We start from the raw sequence: 12419 nt of genomic DNA on the forward strand, positions 1-12419 counted from the left end.
TAGTTTGTATGAGAGCCTCAAAGTTTTTGAATGATTATGCCAACCCAGACTCTCCTTTTCCCATAAACCTCAAGACGCTATTATCAATCCTCACTTTATTACTACTACATACAAATCTGTCACATCAGTATGGGTCTCTGTCAGCTTGGGGCTAAGGAATGGCGGTATCTGATAAAGGAACAATACCCTCAGGAAAATATTCAGTTTGATTAAAGATTCACTTACCAGCGTTTGAAATTCTTCTGTTAATTGTAATTTTCTAGGAAGACATATGCTGGTGTAATACAGGTTCTTAAGTATTTACTACAGCGGGAGGCAGCTTAAAATGGCCTGATTTTCTGCATCCATTTACCCCAATGTTCTGTCTACAACTCACTTTTAATAGAAGCAAAGTTAGAAATAAGTCTAACCTTTATTTCCTTTATTTATAACTTGCACATCCACCACCTAAAATGTCCCTTACGTACAAATAGCTGTCCCAGCCATCTTATATAACTTGACTTGTATTATATCAGGCCCTTTATAACATTTTCAATTGACAAGGCATAGTTTTCATTTATCGCTACCTCCCTTGTGTACATCAATTCTGCCTTTCAATGTATGTCTTCCAGCAGACCCAAGTTCTTTATGCACGACATTCTGAGTCTACTTAAACAGTTGTGCATGTAGTTAGAGTTTTGCTAATTGATGTACTTGCCCCTGATCAGCTCTCGCATCACTACCCTGGTTACCAGTGGTGCCTCATAAAGCACCTCAGACCATTCAATTAAACATGACATCAGGGCATGGCACAACTGTGTGTATTTAAATCACTGGGTCTGTGAAAGCTCTTCTGGCACATGCATCAACCTAAATACCGATCGCAAACCGGCCATTTCGCAGAATCAGCCCCTTTGCGACCGGAATTTAGGCTTTTGGGATGCATTAACACAAAACCCATTCGCAATATAGGTAATAGCAAATTTTGCGATTACCTAAATTCGGAATGCTTTTCGGGAATCGCAAATTGCGATTCCCTATTTGGGATGCATCGAAGCCTTTCCTATGCATTTTTAGGACATGTTAATTACCATCAACAGCAAGTTGATGGTAATTTGCAAAAATTTATAAAAATGCACAAAAGTGCATTTTTCAAAGTGCCATGTGGCGCACACATATGCCCTTAGGGCATATATGTGCGCCACTTGAGCATACATGCCAAATTTGGGGGTGCATCAGGGTGGCCTTTAAGGCCCCCTAGCACTCTTCAAATTGCATTTGCAATTTGCTAGTTCCTTTTTGGTACTCACAAATTGCGAATGGCTTCCCATTAATTCCTATGAGCCTCTAGACCCATAGGAATGAATGGCAAGTCATTCCTTAATTGCGATTCACAATTTGCGAGTCGCAATTAAGGAATTTTAAGGAATCACAATTTTTTTTGCCAATCCTTCATGCATTGCATTTTGCGATTTTTAAATAGTGAATTGGTAAAATTCACTATTTAGAAATTGCAAAATGCGGGCTTGATGCATGTGCCCCTCAGTCTTCTAAAAAGTTGAAGTTTTAAGCCCACCCCCTCCGTTATAACCTTCTGCCTCAATAAATATATAGTTCAAACACATGACGTTGCCTGGTGCCAGTCATGTCAACGTATTAAGGGCATTCTTTCCTAAACGTTTCTAAGTTTGTTTCGAAGTTATTATGTTAATTAATGTTACTCAGTCAACAATGATTTGCATGCTTTTTATAGCATATTGTATAACAAATGGGCTGGATGACAGAGGGCATTCCTAAATATCCGTAAGGAGTCCGCACAAAGCTACTGAATTGCAGTCAAATAGTAAGCTGCCTGTGTTACTGCAGTCAGTCAAAAAGATTGTTTATTTAGACCATTGGTCGTTAAACATATAAAAACAGCTCAACTTTACATAAATACATCCTGTTAAATAAATTAAATAAATAAAGTAGAACCTTACAAAAAATTGCATAAAATGCTAAGGGCCAGATGCATCAAAAATCCATTTTGCCATTTCCTAATTGCACGTTCTTGCGATTCGCATTTCGAAAAATACAAAATGTAATGCATGAATGTGGGTTTAACACTTACTGCGTTTCCTAGGGTATCGCAAATGGCCTACCTCATGAATATTAATGAGGTAGGTCGCAATTTGTGACACCCTTGGAAAATCACGCGGATGGTGGCCTGCTGGGGTCAGCAGACCACCATATCCATGATTGCTTTTCAATAAAGCAATCTTTTTTTTGTAGAGCAACCCCTTTTCTTTAAAGAAAAACAGGATGCTTTACAAAAGAGAAAATGAAAACTTTTCCTTTCATTTTTTAAGATCAGGCAGTGGTACGTGGGACCACTTTCTGCTCTTAGAAAATACATTTACAGACATTCACAAAGGGGAAGGTAATACTGAGTATTACCGATTCGGTAACATTTACCAAATCATTACCTACATCACATTTACTGATTCCTAAATACCGAATCAGTAAAATTCGGTATTTAGGAATCGGTAATATGTGATTACCTAGATCTGGCAAATGGCTGCCGTGACGAGCTCCAAGAGCGGCGCACGCCCCTACGCGTGCGGCATTACTACGCATGCGATGTAACAGAACGCGTACTAAAGGCAATGCGTTGTTACATCGCATGCGTAGTAACGCTTGCGAAGTAACAGCATGCGTACAAACAGCTGCACACTAATGGCTGTTCACCCTAGGAGCACCTTACAATTGTATTAAATCTAATGAATTAAATTGAAATCTCTAAGAATAAATTGTATATATAGCTTTGAGCTCATTGTATTAGAGGTGTTTGTACCCTGATCCTAACACTCTGTCGTAGAAGTCAAGGGCTACACTTCCCCATTGGGACCACTTTTTTGTGAAATATTGTTATTGGTTGCGGTGTGTTCCTCTGTTAGGGAGTAACCTGAGCTATGATGTCTGATGGCTAGGGGTCATGGTGGTTTTCAGGTAGCTTTCAGGTTCTGAATAGTATTCAAGAGTCGGTCTGGTAACCGTAGCAGATGCCGCTCCCTGGATCCTCAATCGCACATGTAAATCATCACAGTAGCAACTTTACATATCAGATCTATCCAGCAGGGTTATAGCCTTAGTCTCCCATAACATGCAAACATGACATAAACAAGTAGTTAAGTGAAACAGATCAAAGGATATTGTCCGCTGTTAGGGACATGACCAGGGGAAAAATCCCCAAATCTTCACCATTGTCAGTGGCCCTCTGGTGTGATGGGGCCCTTCACCAGGAGAGTAGTTGCCATTTCAATAGCAGCTTGACGATCCACACAGATTTGTTCTGGAGATTTTTTGATTGTTCGCCACTCCCACTCATTGGTAATGTTAAGCCTGGGAAGATCATAGCTCTGAAATTCTTTACAGTGATCGGGCTGGCGGATCTAGCCTTCTACAATATTGTGTCTCTATCGCAATAGTTTAGTATTAATACAATGATCAGGCGGGGCACCTAGCGGTGGCTTTCTATCTGGAACTATGTACGCATGTTCCAATGCAAAGAAAGCCTGCAGTGAGGCTATGCCTCTCTATACCTATGTCTCTGTATTGTGAGGCGTTATTTCCTTCAGTGCACTCCTATAACCCCACTATTTGCAGATTATTCCTCTGGGCTCGCCCTCCAATTCACCAGTGCAGTCATCCATGACATTCTGTCCTGCAAGTCTGTCACTTATTTATTAAATTCTGTAGTGCAGGGGAACAGGTCTTTGATGGTGATTTCATTTGACTGGGGATGATTGTTTGCATTGTTCAGCATTCCGTCCATCATTTGATCCTTTTGCTTTTGTTGCCCTATGTGGGAAGGGTATGCCCAGACGTGGGTCCCATGCTCACTTTGCTACTGAATTTAAGCCACCATCACTGATGATGGGCGATGCCCCGAAACCGGTCCCAGGATGCTTGTTTCCAGTCCAGGGATTACCTGGCTTGGCATTCCGAGCTTGACTGTTCCCATAAGGAGCAGGGTCAAGACTGATTTGTATATGGCTGAGTCCAAACTGAGGTGGTGTGGTGAGCAAAAGATCGATGGATTACACCCAGATCTTTGTGAATGGGGGTGAATGTTTGCATTGTTCAGCATACCGTCCATCATTTTGTTCCTTTTGATTTCAGTTTGTTGAACACATTGCTCAGTTTCCAATGGTTGTCCCTTAAGAGGTTGAGATCAGTTGTAACAGCATCTGTTTGGGACTCTAATGCTGTTCTCATGTCTCGTATGACCTTCAGGATTTGGTCATGCTTACCTGCTACACCCTCTGGCATGTTAAAATTCTCCCCTCTAGGATTTTATGGACAGGTCAGTTTTCAGTGCACCAGGAGGCATCAAGACTCCCATCACAGCCACATATTATTGCTGAGTACTCTCCCCATATGAGGAAATTTAGTGGGAGGGGTGACTCCATAGATGCCATTAAGTTGTGAAGTTGGTCGATCTGATGTACTTGCCCCTAATCTGCTCTCGCATCACTACCCTGGTTACCAGTGGTGCCTCATACAGCACCTCAGGCCATTCTATTAAACATGACACCAGGGCATGGCACAACTGTGTGTATTTAAATCACTGGGTCTGCGAAAACTCTTCCGGGCACATGCATCAACCTAAATACGGATCGCAAACCGTCCATTTCGCAGAATCGGCCCCTTTGCGACCGGTATTTAGGCTTTTGGGATGCATTAACCCAAAATCAGATCTGCAGCGGTTAACCTAGCCACAGTGCCCACCAGGCACCCGAGAGGGGTGAGGTGAGAACAGCCAGCATCCAGTCAACATTAGGGCTAGTTCACTGCCGTTGTCATGGGGGGTAGTGCAGGCTCATGGTAAGACAATGTCAAGCGGCACAGTTTAGGCTTACAAGCCTGGCGCTGTTTCCCTGCCTAGCCCAAGGTGCAGACCCGCCAGTCACCGCCCTGGACAACCCATGCCGTTCTGTTCCACTGTTCATGTCCAAAGCAGGTTTTGATTTGTTGGGCCTACTAAGGACCCAGTGCAGTGCACATTCCACCATCCTAAGTCATCCAATATGCATATGAGGTCACTCTCCAGCATCACTCAGTGCGTCGCACCTCTGGCCTGTCCCTTGCACCGTGCAGTTCAGGCCACGTCCCACGTTGTTCTTCAATTGAGAGTTACCTGTGTCAGACTACCTCTGTGGGGGGTTCCGATGACCAACTTTACTTCATTGACTCCTGCAGGGGGCGCTGCTCTAATTTGTGTGACCCGTGCTCGGCAGTGGCCTACTATATAGATCTAAATCGAAGCAGGCCGCACGGTCTCTTCTTGAGCGGGAGCTCCGATGCTGCCGCCAGCCCCTCCTCAGGTCGCATTCCTCACGTTCCCCTGGCCTCAGTAACTCTCCCAGCATCTGCACAGCTCCAGGCTCATCAGCTGGGTGTCCAGCTCTAATCAGTCAAGCCTGGGGGTTCCGAGGCTTTTAGGGTTCATCCCTCAGGTGCACTATGGTGCAAAACTAGCTAGTTTGTGTTTCTTTATCTTTCACTGTTATATGCTGCATCTCAGCAGTTCCTTGTGTCTCTCTACAGGGCAGATTTGGTAAAATATGAAGGGCGCAGAGGGAGAGGCTCCCTAATTCATGTTTGGCTGTTAGCCACTCCCCCTTAGCTTCTATGGACGACAAGGCTTATGTGTGGTACGCCAACAAGCAAAGGAATGTGGTCTCACATCCACTGTCTGCACCCACTGAGGTTATGGTCTTGGACTTAGGCTCGTGATATCTTGTTCTTCTTGAAATATCTGGCGTGTTCTGAATATGCATCTTGATGACCTTGGCTACATCTTGCCGACCACTCATAGGTGGTCTAATTTATATCTTTTGGGGAGATCCTCCAGTGGACCTTTTTGCAACTGAAGAGAGTAATCACCATGCTGTATAGTTTCGAGTGTAAGGATCTCTGGGAGATGTGTTTTTTGAGGTGGGGCTTCTGTCTCTGCTGCTTGTTTCACACCTTCCATCTGATTCTTCATGTTTGAAGAAAGCTGTACCAGGACTTGTCACAGATGATCTTAATTGCACTGTACTGTCTAGGGAAGATGTGGTACTCAGTCCTGTTCCGCCTGTACTTTTTCTGCTCCTACTAATCCCAGTTCATCTCTTGCAATGCATCCGAAGTTCAAGAACCTTCGCCTTCATCTCTGGAGATTAAGATGGGCAGTCTTGGTTTCTTTGCTCTGTCTGTGAAGGTTGCACATGTAATTTGGTTAGTTTGTCAGCCATCCACTAAATCTGTTTATTATAGTAATTGGTCTTGTTTTGTTTCATGGTGCGCTGAGAAAAAAGTTGACTCTCACAGTGTGTACTTATTTATTGTGTTTCGCGCCTTGACTAAGCAAGGCTTTGCAGTGGCATTGTCAATCGCTTTCCCACAGCTGAACAGCTTTTCTTTGCCAAATCAGTTGTCGTTTTTAAGTCTCTTATAGTTATTTGTTTTCTGAATGAGCTGACCCATTTGATCCCCTTCTCCTTTTTTTCTACCTCAGTGGGTCCTTAACTTAGTGTGCACATCCTTTGTGAGTTCACCAATTGAGCCTGTGCTAAACTGTCTTCAGTTGCTTCATTTAACGAGTGTGTTCTTGATTGCCACTATGATGGCTCAGTATGTTAGGGAGCTTCAGGCTTTGTCTTTTTCTCTGCCTTAGCAGAGCTAACTATAACATGCAACCTAACCATGCACTGCTCATGACCTTACTTATTGCATCACTCATGACATGTTCTATGACATAATTGATGACATCATTGGTTATATCATCCAATGACTGTTTTAGTTTTTGTTTTACATTATATAGTGGCGTGTAACTACCGTATTACTTCTCTACCTAATTTTGTACAGCTTGTGTCCAGTTAATGGGTGTAAGTATTTACAAAACACATGTGCTGCTAATGCTTCATAGGTGTGTAGAGGTATTGAAAATGTTATAAATATTTGTATTGAATAGTAGTTCTGTATAGTAGCTCTGTGTGCAGGGGGCAGTTGGCAACTTGGTGTACAGTGGTTCCACACAAGTATTTGGTTCTGCAGAAAAAGTTTCCAACACGGCAAAGAGTCTACGTACTACATACTAAGTATTGTAAGTAGCCTTGAGTTATTAGATAGAATTGTCTCAGTATGACACTTTCTACATAACATAGACGACTGTGTGCACCAGGTACTGAACTGAAACTTGTAGTGTGCACCAGAGTCAATTCATACCCAAATGGGTGCTGTGTAATTCGAGCTGTTACCAATTCATTTCCATGTCCTCCAATGGGCCTCAGAGTGCAAGTCAGTTCTAAAATCTGCATGTTGCTCGAATTACACAGCACCCATTTGGGTAGGAATTAACTCTGATGCACACTACAAGTTCTGGAAGGCAATGTGAAATTACTCACCTCAGTGGCCCATTAGAGGGTGCCTGATTATATATTCATGGGTGTTTCAGCACAAGCGTGAAATTGAATATCGAGCCTTTGAAGAAGGAGCAGGAGCTCTGAAATGCGTCGGCTGAAATCGACATCAGAGCTGATATTTTGATGGGAATGCAGGCTTCCTGTTTTACCTGAAATAAAAGGCTTTCCTGAGTCAGCTGTTGCGTCTTTGCTTTTTGGGCACTTGGTTTGAAAAAAAAAAAATGTATATATATATATATATATATATATATATATATATATATATATATATATATATATATATATATATATATATATATATATATATATATATATATATATATATATATATATATATATATATATATATATATATATATATATATATATATATATATATATATATATATATATATATATATATATATATATATATATATATATATATATATATATATATATATATATATATATATATATATATATATATATATATATATATATATATATATATATTACCTACTGGCGGTCGCCAGTAGGTATATATAGGTAGGATTTTTTCCCTATGGGATTTCTGAAAATTCTATGTCTAATAACTTTGGCGTTTGTGGACGGAATCGGCTGAAATTTTCAGGAAAATGGCACATTTTGTTTCTGAGCAGCTCCTGGAAATTTGGGGGGGTTTCGTCAAGGGGGGGCTGAGAAAAAAGGGGGGTCCCAAAACGCGTTTTTAACATTGAGTTTTCCATAGGGCGGTTGGACTCACTTTTAGCTCGAACGGCTGAATGGATTTGCACGAAACTTGGCAAAATTGTAGGGACTGTTAGCCCGATGTGCCTTTGCTAGGTCTCAATATATGTGCTTCAGTGGATTTTGAGAAATTAACGTTTAAATCAAGATATATATCTGTTACAGCGCTCCGGGCAGCGATCCGGTTCGCGTACTTTTCGCTTATCGGAACTTTGCGAAGCGAAGCTGATTGGCTCTCCGGTGTCTGTCAACATTCTAAACAGTCCGGTGCGGCCGCCATCTTGTCTCTCGGTAGGATCGAGAGACAAGAGGAGGCCAAAACAAAGGAGGAAATGAAGGAAAGGGGGCAAGGTAGACCCCTTCTGACCCCCTAGGATTGATGAGGGGATATTATAGAGCCACGCTGGGCCCCAAAAAAAAAAAAAAAAATCCGTTTTTTTCGCCGTAGAGACGCGTCTTGGTACGCAAACCGGGCAGCTAACCGGGAAGCTAACCGGCAGTGTAACGGGAGTCTGACGAGTAGCTGATTGGCTGTCAACATTGTAAACAGTTCGGAGCGGCCGCCATCTTGTCTCTTGGTCGGATCGAGAGACAAGAGGAGGCCAAAACAAAGGGGGAAATGAAGGAAAGGGGCAAGGTAGACCCCTTCTGACCCCCTAGGATTGATGAGGGGATATTATAGAGCCACGCTGGGCCCAAAAAAAAAAAATCCGATTTTTTCGCCGTAGAGACGCGTCTTGGTACGCGAACCGGGCAGCTAACCGGCAGTGTAACGGGAGTCTGAGGAGAAGCTGATTGGCTGTTATCATTGTAAACAGTCTGGAGCGGCCGCCATCTTGTCTCTCTGTGGGATCGAGAGACAAGAGGTGGAAAAAAGGTGTAAATGAATGAAAGGGGTAAGGCAGACCCCTCCTGAACCCCTAGGATTGATGAGGGGGCTATTAAAGTTCCCTGGGGGGTGAAAAAAAAAATGTGATTTTTCGCGGTAAAGGTGCTTCCTGGTACGTTAACCGGGCAGCTAACCGGCAGCGTAACGGGAGTCCGACATATTGTGTTTTTTGAACGTTTGTGATATGTGCACGTGTGGATTTTGTCTAATTAAGGTTAAAAAAATATATATATAACTTTAAGAGTGTTTTGGCGCGCTTACGTTTTGGGTTTGGTTTGCGCTGCAGAGACGATACGTCACGGTTATGCGATGCATCATGAGGCGTCTCACGGGCTACGTGATACGTCACTTAATAAAGAATATATTTTACAGCTATAGATATTAGCTTTTAAAAAACCAATGAAATTCACAGAAAAAACCATAGGTTATAGACCATATATAGTTAGGAATTTGCATTTACAAAACCTTGAAAATTCACTGAAAAAACCATAGGTTATAGACCATATATAGTTAGGGATTAGCATTTAAAAAACCTTATTTTATTTGCACAAAACCATTGAAATTCCATATATAGTTAGTTGCACTAACTATATATCGCGGACCCGCAATCCACTGCTAATGATGTCACATATTACATCATTCATGACATGGTCAGTGACATCACTGATGACATCACTGATGACATCTCAAATGACATCACTGATGACATCACTGATGACATCTCAAATGACATCACTGATGACATCACTGACATCTCATTTGACATTACTGATTACATCACTGATGATATCATTTATGTGATAATACATCTTCAGACTCTAATATAACCTTAGATACACTCAGTGTAAACAGGCACTCACAGACTGTCACACATCCATGGAGTTACTCACACACCTAGTCAGTCATGCAAAGAATCAATCACACCTCCATTTCCTCAACTATACAGTTATACACACCTTACTTATTCAAACATATACTAACACATATTTACTCTCTTATACAATCCTTGATACAAGTTCACAATGATTCATACAGCCACTCTCACATTCACTGGGTCTTATGTTCAGTTATTTATATATGTCAACTCTCACATGGAGTGTGTTTTACATATGTACTTACTTTGACATGTAGAACTGAGATATCCATTCACTAACCAATATACTCATGCACACAGTCAACTGTCCATACAGCTGTTTCTACATGCACTTTTGAAGCCATACACCTAGGGAATCAACTGCTCACACATCTATGCACAGAGTTATACACCTCCCAGCCACCCACACACATACTCAGTCTCCCATACAAATACTTGGGCAACCATTCAATAACCCATATAGTTACTGATATAGCTACTGATTTAAACATGCAGCAGTTTACAGAAGAACATAAATAATGATTGCCAAATTAAGGCACTTTAATCACTAACCCATGCACTCAGTGAGACACATTTAATCATTCTCTCATACAGTCAGTCATGCACCTACTAAATCCTTCATCCAGACACTTATACATCCACTCATTCTTCAATATGTAAGACATATTTTAACTTTACAGAAACATACAGTCACTGGGTGTTGTCATCAGTGATGTCATCAGTGATGTCATTTGAGATGTCATCAGTGATGTCATCAGTGATGTCACTGACCATGTCATGAATGATGTAATATGTGACATCATTAGCAGTGGATTGCGGGTCCGCGATATATAGTTAGTGCAACTAACTATATATGGAATTTCAATGGTTTTGTGCAAATAAAATAAGGTTTTTTTAAATGCTAATCCCTAACTATATATGGTCTATAACCTATGGTTTTTTCAGTGAATTTTCAAGGTTTTGTAAATGCAAATTCCTAACTATATATGGTCTATAACCTATGGTTTTTCCTGTGAATATATATATATATATATATATATATATATATATATATATATATATATATATATATATATATATATATATGTGTATATATATATATATATATGTGTATATATATATATATGTGTATATATATATATATGTGTATATATATATATATATATATATATATATATATATATATATATATATATTCAGTGAAAAAACCATAGGTTTCAGGCACATTATAGTAAGTTGGACATTTCACTCGTACAAAACCATAGAAATCCCCTCACATATTACATCACTCATGACATGGTCAGTGACATCACTCATGCCATCACTGATGACATCTCAAATGACATCACTAATGACATCATCCAGTGAATGTGTGTTTTTCTGAAAATTAAATATGTTTTATATATGTATATCTCAAGGTCGATGGAAGAATAAATGGGTATATATGTGTCTAAATTTTGTTTGGAAAATTGATAGTATAACTGACTGATTAAGTGTATCTTAGTGAATACATGGGTTAGTGAGTAATGTTTAAATATGTAAATATCTGTATCAGTCTCTCACTTTGTGTATAAGTGACTGCATGGGTTGGTGAGTAGCTACATGAGTGTCTATATGGCTTATTAGTTGTTTTTTTGTGTATCAGTATGAGTGTCTTAGTGTCTGTATGGTTCGATGGGGGTATTACTTAGTGCATAGATGCATGAATGAGTGACTCACTGTATGTGTTGAAGACAGCATGTGTGCAGGTCTGTATAGGTGGATGAGTGTGTATGGGTGTGTTAGTGAGTGAATGACTGTCTCAATAGTGTCTTTATGAGTAACTACATATGTTTTAAACTAGTATATGTGAGTATTGGTGTATATAAGTGAGTATATGTGAGAGTGAGAGATTGGAAGAGTTCCTGCGCGAATAAGTAGGTCTTGCTATAAGTGATTGTTTAAGAGAGTATGTGTAAGCTTCTGTAGAAGTAAGTGTGGTAGTGTATGTATAACTGTATATGCAAGTAAATGGATGTTTGATACTTTGTTTGCATATGTGACTGTGTGTGAGTAACTCTAGATGAGTGGTGGTGTGTAACAGGATGTATAGGTGTATGAGTGCATATGATTGAGTACATGTATGAGTGACTGTATAGGGACTGTTGGTGAATGAGTGGATGTATGTGTAGATCTTAGAATTACTGAATAGGCGTGTTGTAACTGGTATTGGTATGTCAATTGTTTTGAAAATGTTAGTTTGTATTTTTGAGTATGTGTATCAAACGTTATAGTAGGGTGAGAGGAGGTCTGCCACTCTATCACAAGGATGATGTCATCAGTGATGTCATCAGTGATGTCACCGACCATGTCATGAGTGATGTAATATGTGACGTCATCAGCAGTGCATTGCGGGCGCGCGGGTTATAGTTAACTGAACTAACTATAACGGGGGAATTTCTATGGTTTTGTACGAGTGAAATGTCCAACTAACTATGACATCCCTGAAACCTAATGG

The 12419-nt window shown here is 40.5% G+C and overlaps 1 protein-coding gene across 2 annotated transcripts in view; it reads left to right on the plus strand.

The window, feature by feature from the left end:
* Nucleotides 1-12419, plus strand: part of LOC147706850 (exportin-5-like) — a 2308032-nt gene that overhangs the window by 1404470 nt on the left and 891143 nt on the right. The gene's annotated exons all lie outside the window — the stretch shown is intronic.

The sequence above is a fragment of the Lissotriton vulgaris genome, chromosome 6, assembly GCF_964263255.1.
Source record: "Lissotriton vulgaris chromosome 6, aLisVul1.2, whole genome shotgun sequence".
Taxonomy (NCBI): domain Eukaryota; kingdom Metazoa; phylum Chordata; class Amphibia; order Caudata; family Salamandridae; genus Lissotriton; species Lissotriton vulgaris.